The sequence below is a fragment of the Balaenoptera acutorostrata genome, chromosome 13 (genome assembly GCF_949987535.1).
Source record: "Balaenoptera acutorostrata chromosome 13, mBalAcu1.1, whole genome shotgun sequence".
NCBI classification, from domain to species: domain Eukaryota; kingdom Metazoa; phylum Chordata; class Mammalia; order Artiodactyla; family Balaenopteridae; genus Balaenoptera; species Balaenoptera acutorostrata.
The window spans coordinates 29,873,060-29,899,883 of NC_080076.1; the positions used below are offsets into that span (position 1 = coordinate 29,873,060).

Genomic DNA, 26,824 nt, shown 5'->3' on the forward strand with positions numbered 1-26,824 from the left:
TTCAGGATGGAGTTCACTCCTTGCATCCTCAAGGACTCCAGCAATCTCTGACAGCCTATTGATTGACAGCTTCTCTTATCTTTCCTCTTAGTTTCCCATGTTTGTCTTCTCCCTACATCTGGAATAAAAATTGTTTGAGGGCAGAACCTATGTTATATAATTTCCCTTCACATTCCACAGTACCAGGCCCAGACCTGAACACAATAAAGGAAGTCCTATTCAATATCTGTCTAGGGACTGAAATTCAGTACTGCCCGTACACCAAGGGCAGGTTATGTCCCAGGCTCACTACTTCAGGTTTCTGCAAATGTTCCATGATGTGTTTTCAAGAATTGACTCACATGGATGCATAGCTGCACTTCACTTCACCAGCAGGCTTCTGGAAAGATTGGACTACACTACAGTTTCTGCATCCCTTCTTGACAGGCTTCTGATCCCACAACTTCACTGGAAACACTCTCCCGAAAGTCACAGTGAGCAATGTTGCCAAAGCCTGTGCTACATAAAGCATACACTTCTGGGGCTCTTGGGATTTCTTCTACTCCAGCCCCATCACTCTTTGCAAAAATTTTTCTTCTGCCTATCTCCTAAATGCCTGTAATCCCCAAGGTCTTTCCACAGCCCTCAGACTCTACAAGTTACCCCAGGCAAATTAAACCACACCCATGATTTCCCTTGAAACTGGAAACTCAACAGGAATCACATACCTTAGCATTCTTTTCCCTAACCAGCTCTTCTTTATGAATGGTGATATCCATTTACCTAGGAGATAAATTCCACCTTCTCATTCAACAACTTAATCCCATTAGCCAGAGTCAAACAGATTCTACTTGCTTAATGCCTTTTGAATCAATTTACTTCTGATGACATCCCCTGTCACCAGTGTGCTTCAGGTTTTTATCACGTCTCACCTAGATTATGTTAAAGGCCTCCAACCTCTCTCCCCTATGATCTGCTCTCCACATGACCCTCCATGTGACCTTTCCAGAACATAATTCTGTCTGTGTAATTCCTGTGTCTAAAATAAATCATAATTTTCAGGATAAGGTTCAACCTCCTTGTCCACAAGGCCCAAGAACAGTGATTCAAAGTGAGCTCTAGAGCCAGGCTTCATGGGATCAATTCCAACCTCCACCTCTTCCTAGTTCTTTTTTTTTTTTTTAATAGAGTTTTTAAAATAAATTTATTTCTTTATTTTTGGCTGTGTTGGGTCTTTGTCGCTGTGCGCGGGCTTTCTCTAGTTGCGGCGAGCAGGCTTTCTCTAGTTGCAGCGAGTGGGGGCTACTCTTCCTTGCAGTGTGCGGGCTTCTCATTGCCGTGGCTTATCTAGTTGCAGAGCATGGGCTCTAGGCGTGCGGGCTTCAGTAGTTGTGGCACGCAGGCTCAGTAGTTGTGGCTCGCGGGCTCTAGAGTGCAGGCTCAGTAGTTGTGGTGCATGAGCTTAGTTGCTCCACGGCATATGGGATCTTCCCAGACCAGGGATCGAACCCATGTCCCCTGCATTGGCAGGCTGATTATTAACCACTGCGTCACCAGGAAAGTCCCATCTCTTCCTAGTTGTGCGACAGACAAATGGCTCAGTGTTTCTGTACCTCGGTTTCTTCATTTGTAAAGTGGGGATAAGAATAGTAGTTATCTCGTAGGCTTTTATGGGGATTATATTAGGTAAACAGGTGAAGGGCTTAGAACTCTATCCAGCACTTAATAAGGATGCAACAAATATTAGTTCCTATCTGCATTCTTCCCACTGCTCAACCTTCATCACTACTCCCAACACACTCTTTGTGTCATTAATTTGAGCAGAACTACTTGTATTTCCTCTCATCAACCCTGTGTTTTACCACCCAGACCTTTGTCCAGGCCATTCTTTCTTTGTGGAATGTCCATTCTCCACCTTAGTCCAACTGATTCCTCTTGTCCCTCAAAACCTGCTCCAAGGGTTCCCTCCCCTTTCATCCCTGAAGCTTTCTGTTCACTGCATTTAGTATATTATTTGATAATTTTCACTTTATTAGCCTGTCTTACTCAAGTTTGTGTGATTCTTTTCATTTTTATTGAGGTATGGTTGATGTACAATGTTATATAAGTTTCAGGTGTACAACACAGTGATTTACAATTTTTAAAGGTTATATTCCATTTATAGTTATTATAAATTATATTATATATTATATAATTATATAAGTTATATATAATTATATGTTATTATATTATATATTATATAATTATATAAGTTATAGTCCCTGTGTTGTACAATATATTCTTGTAGTTTATTTTACACACAGTTTGTACTGCTTAATCTCCTACCCCTATTCTTGCCCCTCCCCCCTTCCCTCTCCCCACTGGTAACCACTAGTTTGTTCTTTACTTCTGTAAGTCTGTTTCTTTTTTGTTATATTCACTAGTTTGTTGTATTTTTAAGATCCCACATATAAGTGATATCATACAGTATTTGTCTTTCTCTGTCTGACTTATTTCACTTAGCATAATACCCTCCAAGTTCATCCATATTGTTGCAAAAATGAATGGCAAAATTTCATTCTTTTTTATGGCTGAGTAATAGTCCATTGTATATATATAACACATCTTTATCCATTCATCTGTTAATAGATACTTAGATTGCTTCCATTTCTTGGCAATTGTAAATAACGTTGCTATGAACATTGGGGTACATCTATCTTTTTGAATTAGTGTTTTAGTTTTATTCGGACATATGCCCAGCAGTGGAATTGCTGGGTCATACGGTAGCTGTATGTTTAGTTTTTTGAGAAACCTCCATACTGTTTCCTACAGTGGCTGCACCAATTTACATTCCCACCAACAGTGTCCAAGGGTACCCTTTTCTCCACATCCTTGCCAACATTTGTTATTTGTGTTCTTTTTGATGATATCCATTCTGACCAGTGTGAGGTGATATCTCATTGTGGTTTTAATTGGCATTTCTCTGATGATTAATGATGTTGAGCATCTTTTCATGTGCCTGTTGGCCATCTGTATGTCTGGAAAAATGTATATTCAGGTCTTCTGCCCATTTTTTAATTGGTTTGTTTGCTTGTTTGATGTTGAGTTGTATGAACTGCTCATATATTTTGGATATTAACCCCTTGACAGTCATATCATTTGCAAATATTTTCTCTTACTCAGTAGGCTGTCTTTTCATTTTGTTGATGGGTTCCTTTGCTATGCAAAAACTTTTAAGTAGGTCCCATTTGTTTATTTTTGCTTTTATTTCCTTTGCTTTAGGAGACAGATCCAAAAAACTATTGCTATGATTTATGAAAGTTTGTGTGATTCTTGAAGGAAGATGACATGTCTTATTTGATTTTATATGCTTAATACTGAGTGCAATGACTGCCTCAGAATCCAAACTCATTCATTGTTAGTGGAATAAATAAATGATCACTATGGGACATTAATAACAGGTACCCAGATGCACCTTAAATTTGATTACTTGTACTTAAAACAGTGCACTTTTCAAGTATGCATACCTTCTGTGATTTTTAATAGATTGCAAATAAATTTAGCACAGAGAAATGTGATGATATCCAGAGAGATGACCAATTCTGAGAAACTCAAGTTTCTAATAGTGAACAGCCACTAAACATCCCAAAGGCTTCTACTTCTCCCTATCCCCTGACTGCCCTGCTATCTGGAATAAATCAGACGTTATAACACCAGAGTTTGAATAAGGTAGCCAAGCTGTGCTAATGTGATCACAACGCAGAAGAGGTGCATGATTCAGTCTCTCAGAATCAGCATATTCCTAAGTAATGAGCCTTGAATGAGAGAAGAGAAGACTCTGATTTCTTCCCGAGATAGCCTTCATTCATTCTGTAGATTGGACTTCATAAGTGGCAACAGGACAAATGAGGAAATTCATGAATGGTACTTCTAAGGATCTCCCCCTAAATCAAGTCTCTTTTGTTACCAGATACAAGTGATCTGGGTTTCAGTTTAGGGTCTTAGAAAAGTGTCACCAACCCTCTAGCATAGTTTCTATGTTTTAGGGTTAGCTAGGATTAAAAGGCAGGGTTACAAAGAGGAATACTTTAACCCAAAATGGGAAAAAGCATCTAAGCCCAGAACTATTCAACACTGGAAAGGCCACTCACAAAGCACAGACAAGGGCAGCTAAGTGTCTGTCAGGAATACCAGCACGGGTCCATTTCACCTGTAAGAATCCAATTTTATGAAGGTGGTCAAGATTTCACATTTAAGGTGTTTTGAGAGCTTAGTGAAGATACAGTAGGGGTTGCTTAAATGATTCTTGTTCTCATTAGGGTTGGAGGGAACATTCTGGATACCTCAAGTCATATAGTTGGCAACCACCAACAGAGCTCATACAAAGAGAGTGTCTGCCAACTATCCACTCTCCTGAACTCAAAGGAGATTCTGGCCATTCAGTGCCTAGGCTGCCTCTAGAACAGCAAGTTTCTCATCTAAATGCATCTTCATGGGACACATAAGACATTCAGCAACAAATCCTTAAAGACTTTCAAATGAAAAGGAAATGATGATAAGGCCCTTGAAGATAGGAACCTCAACAGATAGCATTCATCATAATCTCTACCCCAAAGTGGGTGACAGGAATGAGAACACTGACAGTAAAACAAATTAAAAGCTTGTTTTTGTTTAGGAATCAAAATATATACACACAAAAACACACACATTCCTATATACATCCTGACTAAATATGAGTCAAATGTGTATAACTCTTCCTGAGAGCTAAAACACTGAGCAACTCAAACTAAATAGACTTCATTTAAGATCTGAAAAGTGAGACTGAAACATGTTTAGACTGTTAAAAAAAAAAAAAAAATCTGTTAACATGTTCTATTCTTGCATTTGGATAATGCTTTCAACTTTCCAAGATCCTTTGATAGCCATCACCTTCACACCCCTTCCTCCTCAGTAAGATCAATAGCAAAGGGATTTATCTCCCCAGTTGACCGCAGAATATGAAAGCAGAAACCAGAGTGGGAACATGGCTGTCATACAACAATTTAGCTAGGTCCTTTCATCTTGGGCTCTTCTTCACATATTATTCCAAAAATGAATTACGGAACGAAGCACACAATTGTGTGGTTTGAGGCATTTGTTAAAACAAGGCCTTCAGGAAATCTTTGTATACCTTAAACATTTAATAAACTTCCAAGTATAGTTCATTGGGAAGCAAGCACGTCATGAAATTTACAAGCAGTATTATTACATATTGATGTAATATTATGACCTCTAAACTGCAAATGCGAGGCCCATATAGCCTCATGATTAAGAATATGAACTTTAAAATCAGACTGACCTGACTTCAAATACTCACACCCACATACACTTGCTATGTGCCATTCGGCAAGCTATCTAACTTCCCAAAGCCACAGTGTACTCATCAGCAAATTGGGAATAATAAGACTCACCTCTTAGAGCTGCTGGGAGGATTACATATAAATTTGCATCAGTGCCTAATATACAGAACTTAAGAGACAGCAATTATCATTAGCTTATTCATAATCTCTTTCAGTAATTTCCAATTTTAGGCCCTACAATAAAGCAAAGTTTCTACCTTCCTCGAAAAGAAAATAATATGCATCTAGTGTGACAGGGTAAGAGAGTGGCATGGACATATATACACTACCAAATGTAAAATAGATAACTAGTGGGAAGCAGCCGCATAGCACAGGGAGATCAGCTCGGTGCTTTGTGACCACCTAGAGGGGTGGGATGGGGAGGGTGGGAGGGAGGGAGATGCAAGAGGGAAGAGAAATGGGAACACATTGTATATGTATAACTGATTCACTTTGTTATAAAGCAGAAGCTAACACACCATTGTAAGGCAATTATACTTCAATAAAGATGTTAAAAAAATAATAATAATAATGATAATACGCATCTAGGACTATTGGAATGAACTAAAATCCAAAAGCTTGAAATGTCACTTACAAAGTACTTTGTAATAATTCACACTAGTTAGTTTTTAAAGTTTAAAACTTACATAAGAATTTTATGAAGCTTTAGGATGGTCCCAGAATTGACAGGAGGGAAATTCCCTCCTGAACTAAAAAGCCAGAAAAACTTCAGAGGGGAAGGAATCTTTCAGAGACCTACTCAAGGTTCCATGAAAGCACCCAGTTCTGATTTCCTCCAGGTTACCTGAGAACCAGGAGAAACCCACCCCCTTTGAAGTTTCTCACACCTCCCTCCCACCCCCAGCTATCATCACTACCCCAGCACCCATTCTAAACATAGATTTCTAAGTAAAAAAGGAAACTGCCTAAAATTGAAACTGCTTTGGTCTATTATTGGCTTGGTGGCTGTAGGAAGAAAATGGAGGAGGGGTAGCGGTAAGAGATGCTGATGGAAATACTCTGAGTCATCACTTCCTGGAAAAGGTGGCAGTGAACCCAAAGTTGGCTGGGGAGTCAGGGGGCTAAGGCTGGGTCCCAGCTCTGCCACAACCTCACAGGCACCGTGGGGATGTCACTTAACTTCTGCGAATTGCCCTCTGTGATATGACCCTCACAGCCTTCCCAGCTCTACATTCTTGTCATTCATAAATATCCCAGTGAATAAACCACCAGTGCTGCTCACCATCAGTCTGGAAACCTAAATGAACTTGCACTCCTGAGCACCACAGCCATCCTCACAAGCAAGAGCAGGCAGGGCTGAGCAAGGAGGAGGAGAGCTGGCTCTGACTGAGCTGTTTGTTTGTGTAAAACAAACAACCGTTTTACTTCCTAACCACTTCCCCACACCCAGACTCTCCCACCTGCACATACGGCGCCCCAGCCCTGCTGCACAATTCCCCGAGCAGTGCAGGGTAACCCCGCTTGGAAACAACGCCCTGGGATAGCCTGAGCACTAGGGTAGATGAAATCACTTTATATTCTCTCTTAGATGCCAGATTATATAAAAGTATTCACTAAACTATGAGCAGACACAGATGACTGTAAGATTCAGGTTTTAAAAGAAAACAACCTTAACAGCATTAAACCAAAAGTTGCAGCTTGCATTGGAATCACCGTTCATGCACCTGCGTGCCTTTGAGAGGAAGGACTGGCCGCTTTTTCATTTGTCTGATGCTAATTCCTATGGGCAGCTATTAACCCCTTCCCCGGATACGGCAGGTCCTCATGACCACGTGCTGGACCAGTGAGTGAAGAAATGAATGCTGAGCTGCCCAAATAAGGAGGCAAAGGAGGATGACACTTACACAGCTCCTTGAACTCTGTAGTCACTTTGGCTTCCTGGGTTATTTAATATTCTCTCTCATTCATGTTCTCTCTCCATCTCCGGCCCCCACCTCAATGCATTATGCAGTCTGACTGAATACCACTCAAAATATTTTCTCATTTAGAGAAGAAAACAGGAATTTGCCACTTGTCTGCCTCTATTCTGTTGCCTGTCAGCCTTCAGCAAATATTTCAATCCTGGGTCTTTGCCTGCTGTTAACCTTTCTCCTTTAACCTTTGGCCCTGCCCTCTTCAAATCTTCCAGGCTTTACCTTCTCATCTTTCCAGCTCAGACACTCCACTGCAGAGCTGACTTCTCTGACTACTATGTTCAACCAAAGGGAGATATGACAACACCCCTAAAGCAATCGGAGTCAAAGGAGAGCTTCTGCGATCCGTTTGCGTGATCAAAAGATGATCAGACACATTAGCACATCATGGTGGATGGGACTCTTCCTGTAACTGGGCTCCCATTCTCACTGGCCTAAATGTGGCCTCCCAGCCTTCAGTGCCTTTTTTCTAGTCCAGCCACTTCCAAATCCTAACTACCTCAAGTGGGCAGGTCACTGCAATTAGAGGCTCAGGGTTGGCTGTCAGATGTACACATAAGATGCAGATCAGGTCCACCAGGGCACTGAGGATGCAGAGCTCCTGGTGGACTTTTCACGTTTGGCCAAATCACATAACAATTCCCTTCTAAACCCCTGCCCCTCCTTCTCCCAATCACTGCAACTTCTCTGGTTCTAGCTAATCACCCCCCATCCCACATCCCATTTTGGGACCACTAGCAGTCACCATTTTCCCGTTCTTGTCTGTGTCCACCAATATGTGACCTGTGCTATTCCTGTGTATTTCTGCACGTTTTGGGGGAAGGTGGGGAATATTTAAGGACCTTTTCTTTTGCAATGACCAGTCTGCTGTCTAATAGCACTCCTTCTAATGTAATTAATTGTACCGTCTCTTGGTTCATTAGAAATGAGATCCCCAGGTCCCAGCCAGCATAATGAAGGGTAAATCATGTTTAAGTAACCGCATAACTAGTGGGTCAGTTTTATGTTTTGTCTTGGTTGTGACCATTATTTAGCTGGGTTCTCAAAGTGCCTGTCAGTGAGGCTTTCATGTCAGGCCAGTATTAAAAGACGAATGTTTTCTCCCCTCCCCACCCCCATTTCTAGCCCCTCTTCTCTGAATGCTGCATGTACAGGGCAGCTAGGAAATAAAGGCTCCTTTATCTGATCCTCCTAGACAGAGCCATGTCAGTTCAGGAGGATTCAAGAGAGAAGTGCCAAACTGTAATAAGACGGGCCAAGCAAATAGGCAGGGAGACTCCCGTGCAGTGGCAATGAATGGCCACAGTAATAGAGTGTCCTGTCTCTTCTTTAGCACCCAGCATTGTGAGGATTAAAAAGGATTTTTTTTCCAGACTTTCATTGATTGGCCATGTGATCCTGGACAAATCATGAAACATCCTGATTTGGACTCTATCCTCATCTGTAAAGGGAAGATTGCTCTGATGATCTTCAAGGTCTCTTTCAGCTTTAATATTCTTTACGTGTATCCATCAAGCACTGGGAAGCAGTCTGGCCCACTCAGATGGCTATGGAGAATGCCCCCTACAGCATAAAAAAAGGGTCTTCTGAAGAGATGAAAGCACCAACTTTCTTTATAGCCAGAGTTTGCCCAGTATAAAGGAAAGTAAGAGGAAGAGAAGGAAAAAGCAGGATGTCCTTTTTTTTACAAAAGGGAAATTAAGGTGCAGTTTCACAACATCATAGAGAGAATAAATTACTGGTGCTTTTAGACATAAACACAGAAGAACTCCAGATTTTTTCCCAGATTTTTATCCTATTATATCAACCTTCCCATAGGATGGCCTGATGATAAGCAAAAGGAGCATTTTCGCTTTTTAATTTTTGTAGATTTGTGTTTACCATTTTCCCTAGGATGTCAGCCTGGACACCCCAGAAGTCTAGCATGAGAGCCCTCCTGACCACACACCCTACACAATCTTCTGTCTTCCACACTCCCTCAGGAGCAAAGCCTTTGGTGGTCAATGGACGATGATAACCAATCCCTCCATGCATGAGCTCCAGAACTTAGTTCATCCCATCCACAGAGCACGTGTTGCTCATCCTGCATCACTTCCACTCCATGGAAGCTCCCTGAAGACAAGGGTAATGGAGGTCACGAAGCCTTTAGATCCCTACAGCATCCGGTACACCACTTGTCTCCAGCAGGCTCACTGTAAACACTTGTAGAATGAATGGAGGTGCAACACCAGTATCTTTGACATAGAACTATTTGGTCATACTGGTGGCACATACCTCTCTTAGCTTTTAACTAGGATGTAAACTGCCCTAAACATGTTCTACCTCTTTCAGAACACACACCACCAATTAAGAACTGAAGCTGAAGCAAAGATGGGAGAGAAATTAGGGCAGCAGGAGACTCAGAGGAGAAGTGAAGGATAGGAGCACAAGAAGGCAATTGGAGATATTGATGAGGAATGTCCAAAAATGACATAGATAGGCTCTCCCAGGATTCCTCCCTCTCCTCCTAAGCCCAGAGCCCCATCAAAGCCAGACCCCCAGACATCTATTTCTACAGCATACCAACACACACATACATGTCCACTCAGACGCCCTCTCACATACACATGTCCAGACACCCTCCAGTTGGCAAACAAGTGACAGTACGCAAATTAGAAGAAGCCACAAAGATTTGCTTCGGTGGGGAGCCTGAACAAACAAGGACCAATTTTGCAAGTGGCCACAGATGGCTTAGCTTCTCTCCTTACAATGGACACTAACAAGATTTGCCATAACTAATTCATTCTTTCACACCACTGCCCTGTTCCCCCACCTTCTGAGGGTGGGGGAAATTCCCCATCATGGCCATATGCATTTTTGTTCCTTTCTAACACACAAAAAGCACAATTTGTTCCTCCTCACTGTGTATGGGTAGATCACACCTAAAGGAGTTAAAAAAGGTTTGAGAGGAAATGATGGTGGAAGCAAACATATGCTGGCTTTTCTCTCCCATTTCAGCTGTTTGGAGAAGGGGTGGAAAAGCAGATATTTACTGAGTCCTATACCGAGCTGGAGAACTCAGTAGTAGCAGAGGAATGGGTACGAAGTATAGCAGAAAACAAAACAGTGAAACAGACAGCTGGAAACAAAACTCCACAGCAAAATACTGGATTTGGAAACTTTGTGGACACCTTAAGCTCTTCTTCACTCCAGGCACTTTCTAATCAGCTTTTCATAAGTGTCCCTAACACACAATCAATGGATTCTTAAGAAAATGACTGAGCTTCTCTAACTCACAGGAATCAAAATGTCGGAGGCTGTTCCTTTGTACCTCCCTGAAGGCTCTTTAGGCCTCTTCAGGGTGATAGCAAAAAACCAAGGGCACTTCCTCTCTTCACTGGGGGCTGCAGTAGACCTCTGTTTCTTGTCCACTCTGGGCTTGCTTCCCTCCATTGCTGCTGTATTTTGATTTCTTAAAGCAGCTCTCTGCAGACTCCCCCATTCTCTTCTCCCCAACTTGGGAGCGGGTGGCAACATATCTTTCTTGACGCGCTCAGGAAGAAGTCGGATCTCCCTATCTGCTCTCCCAAGGCTTTCCTGCACTCCAGATTTCCAGGTAAACCTTGCAGGTCAGCCCAACGGATTCAAGGCAGACAGTGAGCATCCTGCCCCCTGGACAATGGTTCAAACAATGCCCTGGCCACTTTTTCCTCCTGCCTACATCCTCTGCTGCCCTCAAGGCCCATTCAAGCCTCCTCTCTTCCTTCATCCTTCTCTGGATTCTTCACACACCCCAGCATCTGGCACAAGATGACCATCACACTTGGGCCTAACCTCCCCAACAAAAGGTGAAGCTTGGAGGCTTCTTTGAAGGCCAAACAAGTCTGTATATACCTGGAGTGATGGCTCTGTATCCTTTCACCTGCCCGGATTTTCATTCTTAGTCATCATTCACATCAAGTGTAGCAGAATACGTCTATACTCTTTCTTCAAATAAATATGTATTTTATACTTATAGGCAGCTATTTAACAAAACTATGCATGTTATTATATTAATAATTAGGTCAAATCAAGTCCATATATTAATATGCCTCCTAGTTATATGAATCAGTATTTATATGGGGATTTATTGGAATATCACAATTGGAAAAGACTTTTGTATATTCTGCTTCATTGCCTTCATTTCAAGATGTGACTCCTGAGAAGAAGAGGCAGTGAGGAAACCCAGGTGGTTAGGAGCAGAGACTAATCTCCTGCTTCTCAGTCAGGGCTCTATTGCATCATATACAATATCTATCTTCCCAGAGGCCAGGCACACACACATACATGTGTGTGCACCTAACACCAAATACTCTCTAATGCACACACCAAACCACACCACCTTCTCAGGGCTCCTCAGACAGAGCTCATCAGAGAAAACACGATGAAAGAAGGATGTATGTGACTGTATGTCCTTCTCTGATGTTCTCTAGATTTGACTTGGATTATCTCCTAAATATATGTCTCCCTCTCCAGCTCTTTGCCCCCACTGCCCGCAGGCTGAACCCCATAGCCAGGCTGTCCTCTTCTGAGTAGGAAAAGCTCCGAGGACCAGCAGTTGTCTCCCTGTGTTAAATGAGATGAGCAGAAGCAACCACTGATGCACAGCAGTCAGGCCCAGACGGAGAGGGCTCTGCTGCAGGCCTAATATCGGGAGCAAAGGTCAGCTGTCATTTAGGAATGAAGCCAGAAGGAAAGCCAGGCATCCAGAGGATCAGCACCTGCTCCTCCCTAGAGGTGGAGGGGGCACAGCTGGTCCAGCCCGTGGGGGCCCCTCTCAGGCCCACCTGCACGGCTGCCCCCAAGGGGCTGTGAGCAGTGGCTTCCTCACTAGTAGAAAGCCACTGGTACCTCGGGTGGAGCAGTAAGTACCTTTGAGAGGGTCCAGGACCAAAGGCCAAGCTCATCCAGGAGTGCCCGCTTTCTCACCAGTTCTTCCATCCCTCCTCTGCACTGGTTGCCTGGACTGAGAGAGCCTTTCAGAGGCAGCCCTTCCCCCAGCCCATAAGCATGAGTGAATTCTCTGCCCCCCACCCCACCTTTTCTTTCAGATGCCAAACTTCCCTCCCTCCCTTTGCAGGGGCCAGCTCTCACATGGCCTCCACCCTTGCACCTGATTTGCCCCAGTAACCGGAGATTTCTACTTTTCTACTTCCATCTCCTCCACTATTTTCTGGATTCTGCTCCCTCTAACAAAATGTGTGACATGATTTTTCAGGTTTTCAGCCAACCTTGCTTTTCTCTCTTCTTCTTTCTATGCTGGAAATCTCAAGGACATCCCACTGATTAAATACATCAGTACCATAAACCACATGCGTTTCACAGAATGGATGCCTTCAACTCACGTCTCATCTTGTTCTGCTTCAAGGTACTTCTCGTCTTTCTTTTTAATTAGCCAGGGACTGTCCCTATCACTCAGTCAAATCAACCAGTCAACTACAAGGTATTTTTTTTGCGAATTCTGACATCCTTCTTCCTAGTTGAGGTGTTATGAAGAAGCTTTTCTGTCTCAGTTCCTACTTTGAGGTAGCCTGCAAATCAGACAGACAACATTACCCCACTTAAGAATAATGCCCAGTTATAACTCCATGATAGTGCCTGGCATGCAACACATAGGGATTGAAGAAAATCCCTTTTATTAAATGAGTGTATAAATGAATGAATGACTCAGTGATGCAGAAGAAAGGGAGCACTGTGAACGGGACAGTTAGCATCAGCAGGGGTACCCAAGTGCTGCTCAGCTCAGCTCTACGACTCTTTGTTGGGGCATCTTTCTCAGGTCCAGCAGAGCCCACTGTTCTGAAGTCATTCTCCTTTTACTAGTTCCTCCTGTTCTGCTCTCACACCTCTGGGATCTGCAGCCTCAGGTAAAACAGAGCTAGAGAGGGAGGCTGGCTAACCCAAAGTGCAGCCTGAGTCAGCTGGCAGAGCTGAAAGTAGGGACCATTCTTCTTGGTCCCTGGCCCACTGCCCCTGTACCCGCTACCGCCCAGCTTACGGATACCAGCACTTAAAACCTCTCTCACCTAGTCCAATGTGTCTATATGCTGTCTTCTCTTGCTCTCTCTCTCTGAATTGCTTCAGGCAGTTTGTTTTTACTCTTGGATTGTATTAGAAAGTGAAGGAGAGACCAGTTAGTAAAAATTACTTCAGTTCACATAGTAAGGTTTTGAACAAGGACTTTATCGGAGAGTTTCAGGAGCAAAGCTGAGTACATTGCTAAGTCAAGTCACCATATTTCTTACAATTCACATTAATAGGCACCTACAATGTATTTTAAGATAGTAAAATAAATACAGACACACATGCATTGTAAGTTATCTAGGAAAATTCTATATCCTTAGGAGGAAGCAAAAGAGAAACCATTGGCCTCTCTCTCTTTCTGTTGTGTTTGTTTGTTTTATTTTATGTTCCACTCTAGGGGGATCCTCCAGTCCCCCGATGCTCTGTGTCATAATTCCAGCCTAACAGTGAGAGGATGGAGGAGATAGCATGTTTAAAAACAGCTTTATGGATTTTATGGGTTTTCACCAATTTACAGAATTCATCATGTGTTCATTCCTTGACCTCTCTGCTCACCACCATAGAGGAGCAAAACATACCCTTTGGTTTGTTAAAGGCTCTCACCCAGGAAAGCCCATGAGTGAAGGTTGGGAGTGTGTGTAGCAAGCGAGGGCTGGGCGTGCAAAGCCGGAGGCCAGCAGGGTGCTCTGCTCACAAAGTTGCAGGACCACTTGAGAAGATATCTCAGAGCACCTCCTGAACCTGCTGAGACGATTTTCACTTACTTTGTGGAACATGACAGGAAAAGAGGACAAATGCACAAGGTTCAGGAATAGAAGAGCTTATAAAACTTTCACAAGATTTGACCAAACTGTCCCTCTGGGTTCTCAGGCATTTAGCTATTCTGGTCCCAGTTTACAGAGAAATGGAAACATTGAGAAGGCACCTGCTTGTGGGTCTTCAGGAGGGCAGGCTTAGAACCTTGGGCTTGGGCTCAACCCCCCGAGTCCTGAGTGAGGAGCTGCCTCAGAGCTCAGAGGGTGGACACGCTGGGATCCCACCTTCCCGACCCTGAGACTGAGGCAAGGCACTGGAGGTTTCTGCACCTCACTGCATACAACTGTAAAATGGGGATAATAACATCTCCACTGCCGTGGTGGGGCGGATTTAGTAGACAGTGTGTGTCGAGTGCTTGGCAATGTTCCCGGCTGCGCTCAGCAACAAAACGGTGGCTGTGGCTCTGCTCAGGCAAGCAGCCTGCATGGCCAGTTGCTTTTCCCTGTGGTTCAAGTTTTCCATAAAAGAATGACTCTCCTCTGCCTCTGATGCACAGTTCATATTCTTCAGCAGGAAATGAGGAAACGTAAGAGGCTGTACACCAAAGGATCTCCAAGCAAACATCCAAGGACAGCAAGGCCTAAGCTTAAGCAACCAGTAAGATTTTGTGTGACTTACAAAATGAGGTGGGAACAGGAAGAAATACTTTTCTTAGTGATGGTTTTAATTTTTTGGTTTTGTATTTGTTTTTGGTTTTATTTTTTCCACCCCCTGCCAAAGGATTAATATGCAGGTTCTTAAACAAGGGGGTCCCCCATTTACAGCTGACAGCGGCAGCTGCAACTTCTGACTCTCCTGCAGAATGGCAGGGAATCGAATCAAAAAGAAAAGCAAGTGGACAACCTTTCCTCCGGGAGCACGAAACACAATACCAGCCTCTCGCCAAACCCAGCAGACCCCAGCTCTGATTGGAGGTTGCCTTGGAACAAAGGGAAATTGGTATTTAAAAAAAAATCTTCTGAAAGCCAACTCAGCAGATGGTTTTTTCCTGGGCTCCAAGAGAGGGGGGTGGGGCAGGGAGGTGGGGGTAGGGGAAGGATGCCGGGATAACCCAACTGCCACCAGGATACAGATGACTGAGAAGTGACAAAGATGGGTAAAGAAGGCTGACCTCTCGCCCCAGAATTTCACAAAGGGCAATTACACCATGTGGTGGTGATCTGGACTAGGCCGCTGATCACATCCAACCTGCAGCTGCTGTTGATCACAGCCACGTCTGGGGGCTTTATCCAAAGCTGGGGAAGAGAGAGCCTAGGGATATTAGAGGAAGCCTGGAAAAGTTTAATTAGAGACTACAGTTTGTTAAGAATCTACTATAGGGTAGTTCTACAGAAAAACACCTTATATTTCCATTGCACTTTTAACATTTCAGAACCACTTTACAACCGTGCGCTCAGATTATCTTCAAAGTAATGTGTAAGGAAGAGACACGGTGTTAATCCCCTGTTAAATATGAGAAAACAGAGATTCACTTGCTAAAAGCAGAAGGACTCAAAACCAGAACCCCCAGCATGGAGTGGTCACCCTCCCCTCAAGTCTCAGGCCAGACAGGACTCATGGAATCTTGTTTTGGACAGGTCCTTTGCTGAATTCCACATTTTCAGTCCAAACCAGGACACCTAAGAATACTTTTGTAAACAGCTTCTAGATTAAGTCTCAGTGAGCCTATTATCCATAGCTCTGTGCTGCATGTACTGCCAGCTATCACTTCTCACCATGTCTCACTGCTGCCATGCCCTGATGAGGAATGTTCTCCAGCGGGGAGGTGGCTGTGGGCCCTCCAAGAAAGGAGCTGTGGGTCTCCGGGATGAAGCTACAATGCCCAGGTTCACCCACAGCCTAGACTGGGAACATGCAGGAGGAGCAATTAGGTGAGCTGCATGGGACTCAACTATTCTCTCCTTGAGGAGGTACCAGCAGGACCAGCTAAAGTGCACCATTCAACGATGGCGTCCTACTGCTAGAAACCAAGAGACCAAGGGTCTGATGAGGGTTTGAGTCTCTCCACTCCCTCTCCCCTGGTAATTAGTTGTAACCCAGGGCAAGCCAGATTAAAAACCCTCAAAGTCCCTCCGTCAGTCTTTAAAACAGGGAGGAATAACAGCTGCTTAATGGAACTATCCCTAAAACAAACCAAAGAGGTCACAGTTGGGCGATGCAAACCCTTTGTAAAGGTACTGGGCAGACGTGAGGGTTGCTACCAATTCTCCACACTATGCACTAACTGAAACATTCATTTTGACAGTATGTTGTACTGTCCTGTGTTTTTCCCTAAATGCTCTGAGATCAATTCTTCCTAATAAGAACTGTCTATACCCCACACAGCATTTATGCTGAACACACCATACAACTCTGTAGATTCATGTGGAATTTAGATGCTTTAGCTCTGCTACGGTATATCTGGATGGGAGCACAGAAAAGGCAGCATGATGAGAAGTTTCAGATGTTTCTAAAAAACCAATGCAAAATATACAGGGCTGACTAGGCAGAGGCTGTTCTGATAGAAAAGAGAGTTTTTTCCATAGAGCTACCTTCATTGGCACAGAGCTAACAAGAACTTGTTTAACACCCAGGCCAGGAAATAAAAGATGCAACTTCTGTCCTCAGAGAGCTTACACCGTAACCGAGAAGAAAATACTTTACCTTTGATAACACACTTTTAAAACTTTTTTAGTTAGGTCCAAAAAGGCCACTATGTAAATGGGAAACCAGGTTCACAGATGGTGGAGAACCATCTAGAGATACCCCAGTACGAAAGCACAGGAGAGGAACTCTGAGTGAGAGGGCATCTACATTTCAGTTGCCCTATTTCTGTGCCTTCTGCGTAGTCCACAGACCCTAACTAGACCATCTGACTAATATTTGACTCAGATCCCTGCCTATAACTATGCACAAAGAAATGATAAGAAGGATAATGCAAACACCTGCATTTTGGCCCAGAGTCCATTGTATGTAGGATGTGATGATTTGGACCAGCAAAAGTAGCAGAAGGCAATATTAAATTGGAGTCTCCTTGACCTTGAGCTCAGTATACACTAACAATGATGAAGCTGCCAGAAAGCTGATATAGCCCGGGGTCCTATTAATAGAGATACTATGCTTAGAGTGGAGGAGGGCACAGTCCCCTGCAGCCCCAGACCACCTTCCAGTTTTGTCCTCTGCTGTGAGCCCTCCCCACTGATGCCTTTTAGGAAGGACACTGACAAACTAGCATTCCTGGCATAGGAACCAAGGTGCTTTGGCATCAGGAAACCATGGAATCCCAGGAACAGTTTCAGGAACTGGAAATATTTAGGCTTTTAAAAGAATGATTTTAGTGCAACATAAGAAAGAGCTTTACTAAAACCAGAGCTGCCTCAAGAGGTAGCAGCGAGCCTCCTCCCTGAGGGCCATTGAGCAGCAGCCAAATAACTGTCCATGAGGGATTTTGGAAGGTGTCTTCTGTTTGTTTATGAGGGATGCTGAAATGGAAATATTCAGAGGCTCTTCTGACTCTCAGTGAAGTCCATGATGCTGGAAGTGTGACCCAATTGTGGACCCATTCTTTCCTTTTGACCCATAGCTTCTGTGGTTGGCCTTCGCCTGCCTCCTGACCTGATGCCAGATTCTAGCCTGTGTCAGATTGAACTCCTGGTTCTCAGACCCTTTCTGGATCTCCTAATCTTGCCTTCCTTCATGACCCAACTGCACCCATATCCCAGCGTGACGCTCCCCTGCCATTTACTCAGTGGCAGTAATCCAGTGGGAAGACTGGGAAGTTCAGGAACCTGATGGTGCAAGAAAGAGCCGCACGGCCAAATAAATCCGTGTCCACCTCTTGCTCCCCTGAAAGGACAAGGATGGAGAAATCACGGAGATTCCCACTGTATGCTACAAATAGATCTCCTTTAGCCACACCCATGATCAACTCCTTTAAGGCTGTTCTCCAGGGATACAGTCTGTTGTGAACAATGCTGAAACCCCCGATTTGTTTAGTGCTGTGAATGGCTTCTCATTCACAGCACTAAACAAATGAACTAACTGGCCTGGCATGAAAGGCTGCCCACGTTCCCGGGCACATTCATATCTGCAAATGATTACTTCTTATTGGCAAGGCATGGTGGTCCACCTTGAAGGACAGAACTGCTGTCTGTCTGTGTCCCTTCAAGAATTCTCTACCCCCTCTGCTCCATCTCTGCCAATCCCCCCCCCACCAACTGTGAAACTGACTAGAAACTTGTGAGGGCCGAAGAAGACACTGTGGGAAAAACACCATAAACAAGGTCTAGAAAAACACACTGAAGCAACCCGCATTTGATACTAATGATGATTATCAAATGGCCTCAAGGGCCAGGTACCAAGGTGGGAACTGCTTGGACTTTTCAGAGTCAATAAAGGCCTCCACTCTTTCCCCTGGTGGGGTCAGAGGCTGGTGGGGAGGTGAGGGAAGTTAGTCTGAGGAGGGAGGGGCAGGCAAGAAAAAAAAACAAACCTGGGACTTCAGAGGCAAAGGCACACTCCAGTTACAGACGGAGGCCCCCTGCCTTCATAGGCCAAGATCCAATGGAATACTATGGAAGGTGGGAAGGAGCCCTAGAAGTTATGTCACCCAAACCTGCCCTCAAGGCAGGGATTGGGCTGGCTGTCCGTGTTCGGACACGCTCTGACAGCGGCCTCAGCTTACACCAAGGGCTGCGGCTTCACCAGACAGCACATAATTCAGACTCCTGCACACACTGCACACAACTGCTGGTCCATGTGGGTGTCTGCATGCTGTGTCTATCATCTGCACACCTCCTGGGAACCTGGCTCTACTGAGCTTCTGCCTTCCCCACTGGCAGCCTCTCCCTCTGGCCACTGGTTCCTCTTGTGGGCATGCGGGGAGCAGAGCCTTAATGCCACCTTCCAAGTCAAGTCACCCTGAGGACCAAACGAGTTGAAACCATTTCCCCAAAGTAACTTGGCCATGTGAAAATTCTAACACGAATTTTTAGCTTATTGTGGATAAACCAAACCCCTATAACAAGCCTTCATTGCCTCATGTGTTTGATTTTTGTACGTAAGGCAGTCAGGAGCCTGAACCAATGCCTGGGGCCCAGGCTCTGAGAACCTCACTGCCACATCCCCATGTTCTCTGCCTAGGCAGCCCTTAACCAGACCCAGCGACTTCCTGACCAAAGTGACTCATGTCTCATGAACAAGAAAGGCAGGAGAGGGACATCCTGGGATGTCCTGCATCGTAGTGCTTTGAAGGTGGGATGTTTTTCACTTAAAGTTGCAGGAATCAGAAGACCCAAAGGATGGGGTAGAGAAGGGCAAAACAGGATCATGTCTCTTGTCTTTTATTAAAAATAAAAAAAGGCAATGCAAGTGAAGGTCAACTGGAAATGCCTTAAGAGAGGACTTTTCAAGGATGTAGAATTGGGATGATGGAGAAGGGCGGGTGACTCTGCAAATGCTGGGAGCGTGGCAGGGGTGCAAGGAAGCACCAGCTGAACCCCACTTTGCCGTTCTTATGATACTGCTTCGAAAGTTTCATTTTGAGTCATGCTTTGAGCTTAGCAGCAATCCTGGTTTGGCAGATAAGTGACCACAGAGATAAAAGACCTTTGAATCAGCTCTAAATAAATCCCATACCAATTCTCACCACCAAAAAAAAAAAAAAAAGCATTAGTGGCATGCTTTATTAGTAGATGCTTGTGCAGGCATCGGAAATAAGACACTGGCACTGCCACCCAGCCAACACAATTCAACATAGCCACGAGCAGTATTTACTAAAACAGGATCGGCCTAAAGAAACACATGGCTTCTTAGACAGCCCACGCCTCCTAGGCACCCAGCACAACTGCAGGTCACTGTGTACCTAGCTGTGCCTGTACTGAGGAGGGTCCTGTGGGTGACCTGGAAGAGAGAGAAGCAGAACAGGAATAAAGGTGATGCACACAGAGTGAGGTGCTGTGCTAAGCGCACCAGGCACTTTCATCTCCACAAGACACCAGCAAAGAGGTGCTACTATTATCCCTGGTTTTCACACAGTTAGGAAACTGTTTCAAGGGATTAAGTAACTTGCTTAAGGTTAAAGGGAGCCCAGGTTCTAGTGCAGGTTCTCTGCAGAGAACCTGGTCTAGAATCAGGGGATCTGAGTTCAAATCCACTCTCAGGACAGGCACTCTTTCTAACAGATCCCTTATTTCTTACCTGAACAGTTCAGGGAATGAATGACTCTGCATCAGATGAGAACACAATTTTCTTGCTTTTACTCTGACAGGTTTATCGTCAATGGCACGGAGTTCACCAAAGGCTGTTCCTTGTTGAAGTCCAAAATGAAACTAAGTACCAAGAGGAAAAGAGCCAGCACGGTGCTTTAAACCCCCAGAGAATCCCAAACACAGGAAGAAAACAAGAAGCACACAAGGAGGGAAGAGGGGAACCAAACATTCCCAGAATATCTTCATGGAATGCAAGTCTGATAAATCTCACTACTTTTTAAGCTCAACTCTGACATTTGCTCCCACGATTTTAGGCCTTTTGACACTGGGGCAAAAAGGAAACAATCTGATAACAGAACAGTGGGTCCCGAAGAGAGGTCAAAAATTTTGTTTATAGTAACTAGTTTTCTTAAAGAGAAAGTCTTGCCTCATCTAACAGAATGACTCTTGAAGTTTCCAGTTTTTGGAAGAGAAATAAGACTTCAAAGGTCAAAAGCTGTTTGTTTTCTTTTTCTTTCCTTTTTTTTTTAACATGAAAAAACTGAGATCCAGGAAGGTAAAGCATTCTTATTGAAGCTGTTAATAACAGAGGCAGAGCTGGCACCTAGGGCTCCTGTCCCCAAGTCCAGTGTTCTTTCCCGAACACCAACTCCAGATGTCAAATGTAACCTGTTGCTCGGTGGATACAATTACTTTATGGAAAAGGTTTTTAGCTCTAAAATAACTATAGAGAAACCTATCAGGAAACAAAATTCTCAGGCACTCTAATGAATAAATAGGAATGTGCTGCTTTAAAAAAAATCTATAGAAAGAAAATATAAAATTAAATGAGAGGGGAAATTCAGCTTCTTGTGAAGAAATGCTGTCCAGACCTGCTCTCCCAGCCAGGTTGAGGGCGTTGTAGGGGAAGAAGCTCATATACTCCCAGGAGTTCAAGGCACCACATTCACATACCCTGAGGATGGGAGGGCAAGCCCTCAGCCAAGCAATGCACCTCGGAGTGACCAGAGAAGGGGTTGCACAAATGATGGCGAGGGAGGGACGCCTGAACCCTAAGGAGGGTGGAAGGCTCTCTGTTGGATGCTCAGGGCCACCCATCAGAGTGGATGAGGAGATGGCGATGGGTGCAGCACCAGAGGTCCAGCAATCTGAGCCACCTTTCATCCCCTGCCCAACATGCCCTCCCTCCTGCAGCCCCTCCAAACTGCTACAACCCATAGAGTGTCAGGAGAGAAAAGTGCATCTCAGCAGTCTACAGGGGAAATGGAGAACCCTGGTGCAGCCCTCCTTACTGACAACTGTACTACCAAGACTCTCCTTTTATGCTTCTCTTCTCTCTTTATGCTCCTTTTATGCTTCTCTTTTCCATTACTTATAGAATTAAATGCAAACCCATTTATTTATTTGATATTCATCACTCTCTGCAGTCTGATGCCAGACTAGCTTCCCATCTACATCACCTAAAAAGCCTTTTTTCTCTCCCATACTTTCTGTGTTTGACACGAGGAAGGTGCTATTTGAAGTATGAGTACATGAATTTGTGACCTATTAGACTTCCCAGGAGAGGGTTATGAGTGCTCAAAAGAGAATATAGGGTCTTTCCATACACATATGATGATGTTCCACATGGGGTTACTAAGAAGGAGTCCTGAACATGCTCCTAGGACCATCGCAGGCCCTGAGGAATATGAGGTTGAAGTTCCTGCTGCTAGAGAAAATAGGTTCTCCTGATGAAGCTGGGGGAAGGGGAACATCAAGTCTAAAGAAACAAAAGAGAAGCAAATAGCAACCCATAAGCACAATAAAGGAAAAAATAAGACTCTAACTCATGAGGCTTTGAGACACTTGGAATTTAAGACAGCATGCCAGGTTATGATCCTGCCATCCTCGCCAATGTGGGAAAGTGGGAGAGAAATGCCCTCATGCTGGATCCTCATCTCCCAGCAGCCCTTTCCCGTGTGGGCACTTGAGGCCTGGACTCCAGCATAGGCCAAACAGTCTAGAAGAACTGACTTCAAAGGCCAACTCTGCTCCTGCTTATCTGAAGCCACTGAGCCTCAATTTCCTCATCTGTAAATAAATACCATCTGTCTGACAGGACTGCAATAAGGACTAATAGAGAAAGTGAATACAGATAAAAGAGCTAGCCGAGGGTCTGCCACATGGCTCAATAAATCGGAACTATTACTATGACGTGTGGTCTGTAAATTACCCATTTTTTCCTAAAATCTTACATTGGGTTATATCATGTGGAAACTAGCATCTCTATTTGGCAGATGAGGAAACCAGGGCTTCAGCAAGGTTATATTCCAGATCCAGAGTCACAAAGCCAGTTGGTGCAGATAACCACACCACATTTTCTACCCTGGATCACTGTACAGTGCTTGTCTCAGAACACCCTCTCCTTCTCATGCCGTTGAACCTGGTGGGTGTCCTGACACCCACAGAAAGTCCTCAGAAAGAGGAGAGCTGCTAAACTCTGTCCAGCTGAGAGCCTCTTAAAATACAGTATGTTAACACGTATATATGGAATCTAAAAAAGAAAAAATAGTTCTGAAGAACCTAGGGGCAGGACAGGAATAAAGACGCAGACGTAGAGAATGGACTTGAGGACATGGAGAGGGGAAAGGGTAAGCTGGGACAAAGTGAGAGAGTGGCATGGAAATATACACACTCAAATGTAAAATAGATGGCTAGTGGGAAGCAGCCGCATAGCACAGGGAGATCAGCTCGGTGCTTTGTGACCACCTAGAGGGGTGGGATAGGGAGGATGGGAGGGAGACACAAGAGGGAGGAGATATGGGGATATATGTATATGTATAGCTGATTCACTTTGTTATAAAGCAGAAACTAACACACTATTGTAAAGCAATTATACTCCAATAAAGATGTTAAAAACAACAACAACAACAACAACCTATCACTGTTGGAACATTTTAACTTCACATGTTACACCTGAACTTGCTTCTAGAGACTCATTCTCATGTTCTCTATTGTTTTTATTGAGTAACTTAGAAGGAAAGTAGAGGAAGCTTAAGTTATTATACCACTTACCTGAGTCAGTCTAAGATGCAACAACATGGGTGCTGTGATAAACAGCAAGGTGCATTTATGGGATCATCCATCTGCAACTCAGGACCTGCCCAAAGGACAATTCTGAGGCCCTAAAATATGTTCTGAGCTCTCTTTTCAGCCTCCACTTCTTACCAAATGCTGCTCTTATACCTCACATAAATCAGTTCATCATAAACCCTCTTCCAGACAGCATCTCAAGTGCCATCCTAAGTTTACATGGAAGGGAGGTGACCTGTCCGCTCGTTAGACGAGTCCACGCATCCTTGAGCCAATGAAGTGGTATTTTCATGGGTCCCTCCTAACATCCTACTACTGAAGTGGCCCTGTTACCTGAAAATCTGTAACAACTCTCCAGTTTGGAGGATTGGGCCTAGGTTTGAAATGTGGAATAAAGCTCTTAAGCATATCACACATACATCTCCTCACCCCACAGCAGTAGAACATGTACAGATAGAAGTAGCAGAAAACTAGCTGTGATATGTAAGGAATGCCATAATTATCCTACAGAACGTTCTTTTTACAAAAAACAATGAAAAAGCAAATCATTTGGGGTCCAATATAAGCTGTCTTTGCCAAAGGCTGTCAAACAATGACTTGAACAAAATTGATTGGTCTGCAAAAGTAAAACAAACAAAAACAAAAAAACAACACAAAAAAGCACATAATGATTAACGTTCATTTTTCCCCAGCCTCCAGGTTTGGAGGCTGAATCGTTCAAAACAAAATGAAATAAAACAAAATCCTTGTTATCCTAAAACTCACTGTCCTTCCCCTAAGTCACGGGTCAACAAGTGTTTTTGGTCAGAACTAGATAGCAGATAGTTTAAGCTCTGAGGGCCATACACTCTCTGTCACAACTACTCAACTCTGCTGTCGAAGTGCAAAAGCAGCCATAGCCGAAATGTAAATAAATAGATGTGGCTCTATGCCAATAAAACTGTATTTATGGACACTGAAATTTGAATTTCATATAATTTTCCCATCTTACAAAATATTATTCTCTTTTTGATTTTTTCCCAACCATTCTTTGCTTGTGGGCTGTATAAAAACAGGCGGGGGGCTGGATTTTGCCCACGGACTATAGTTTGCCAAACCTGCTCTAAGTCAGCATATATGATCAGGTGATACCCAAGTAGGCATCTCCACCTGCTCAAGGACCAGCTCAACAGAGCCTTTTTCCAAGCTCTCAGCAAAGGACCTGAGTCCCAGGGGCCACTCCATGTACACTTCTTCAGTGAGCAACTTGCCTCAAAATTAAAAATCCAGAAGACTAGATTTTAGAGTGAGACACTGATCTGATGTTTACAAAATGCCATCCTCATCCTTTTCCCTATCTCAAATTACTGATCATGTACTTCCCATTCATACAAATAAATAAATTCTGCAAGCTCATTCCACCGAACTTTTCTTTACAAATGGTAAGCAAGGTTTCCACCTCTCCACCTCAGCTCCAGCTTTTGCTTACTCCTTGTTTGCAAAACAACAGGCACTTGAAGAGTAATAAAGTTCACATTCTAATCCAATAGAGATCAGAGAACTTCCTATCATCTATCAAATGATTAAGACCCAGTACCGTTAACTTTATTCGTTCATCTCTGGAAAGAATCAGCTCTAGGCATAACGTAGGAAGGATAAAGGAGTACAAAATGAAGCAAGCTTCTAACAATTTAAAATTTTCATAGATATTCCCATTACAGTGCCAGCATAACACAGCACTGTACACTGAATTTCAGCCTTTCTCCTTCCTTTCTTTCCCCTCCAATTGCTCAGGCTTAGAAATGCATACTTGGTAAGTCACATATTCAAAGAAGCGATTTCTTCTCTCTTTCCAATAAAGCACAAAAGGGCATCCAACTTTTTGGGTGAGAATGACCAGCCTGAGAATTTCAGATATGAGAGTGGAGGTCCACTGCACATTTCAGCTTTGAAATCACCCTATGTCACAAATTCCAGAGTTTTATTCTGGGGCATTCCAATAGACAGAAGCCTATATTTGGGAACAATCTTATGGCCTTAGGAAAGTAGTACTGATCAGGACAACTTACTCTCTTTCTAGGATAGTGAATTTGGGTTTGCACACCCAAAACTGTGGGCTGCTACTCAAATTCTGGCAGTGATGGGGATGGAGGGGAAACTGTTACCACAGTTTTCAAGACTGCTCACCCACACAAAAATCCAACAACACTCTTTGTGCCATCTCAGTGGCCACAGACAAAGATACTCGTTTTCAAAGCTGAAGAGACCCGACTCCAAAGCAAAGGCTAACTTTCTGAGCCTGCGTGCTTCTTTGCATCTGCTTGCAAAAACCTCAAAAGTTTCCATGTGCATATAGATAATCCTTGGTTTTATGACACAGAACCCAGAAAGCATTGCAAAGCTGTAAATGGGGAGGGGAGAGGGGAAAGCACTACCTCTATGCTATGTAAAAACACACCAATTTCTAAAGATTCCTTTGTGTTCCCAATGTTAAAGTAAAATGGTCAACTGCCCTGGCTTGCCCAGGACTGAACCTGGATGCAGGACTTTCTGTTTAAAAACCAGGATAGTCTCAGCAAACTGGGGGTGTTGGTCACTCAGAAAAGTCTCTTCTAGTCCAAGTTTTTGGATTTTAACTTCGACAAATCAGCCAAAATGCCTAGCATAAGGAAGGGCACAAGCCCTACACTAAAGAAACAACATGATTCTTAGCAGCTTTATTGAAAATGACTATCCCAAAGTTCAAAAACCACTGTCAACAGAAACACTACAGATTATCTCTGGGGTATAAAGGAGAGAGGTTCATTCATATAGACCATTTTATCTTCCATCATGTCCAGAATCCAAATAATTACGATGTGGGGGAGAGAGTTACAAAGACTCTGGTTAACATCTACTACCTAGAACTGCAAAACTCTGTCAGCAAGAGGGCTCCTTTCAGAGCTGTTCACAAGACCCAGAGATTGTTGGAAACAAAAACTTTCTAGACTAGGGCAGCCCTCTGCTATCACAGCTGAGTGTCACACCCCTCCCAGAAAGGGAGGTCTCTGTAACCCTCTGTGACACAAAATAAATACAGTGAAACCTAGATCCATACATTCCCAACCAAAGAACATCACTAAATCACCTAGAGAGCTGCTTTCCACACCCACATTGACTTTTATGAGGAAAATGACCATGTACCAAGTTCATTCAACACTCAGTCCTAAAAGTCTACAGTTTGTTAGATAAAGCTTCATGTCAGTCCCCTACCCCTTCCCTTTCTCCAGCTCCAGCTCTAAAGCTCACCACTGGCTTCCAGGATAATGATCTCTCAGTCCTAGAAGAGCCGCATTTACTGCAAAGACGAGGCTTCCTCAGTCAAGTAAGTGATTTGTCTATTGTAGAAAGATTTACAGCAGTGATTGAAACCAAAAGGACGTTATAACTGTTCTTGACTGTTCTGATTGACCAAAAT

At 43.8% G+C, this 26,824-nt stretch overlaps 1 protein-coding gene across 5 annotated transcripts in view; it reads right to left on the minus strand.

Annotated features, from left to right (window-relative positions):
* Positions 1-26,824, minus strand: part of SETBP1 (SET binding protein 1) — a 376,312-nt gene that overhangs the window by 327,398 nt on the left and 22,090 nt on the right. The window lies entirely within an intron of this gene.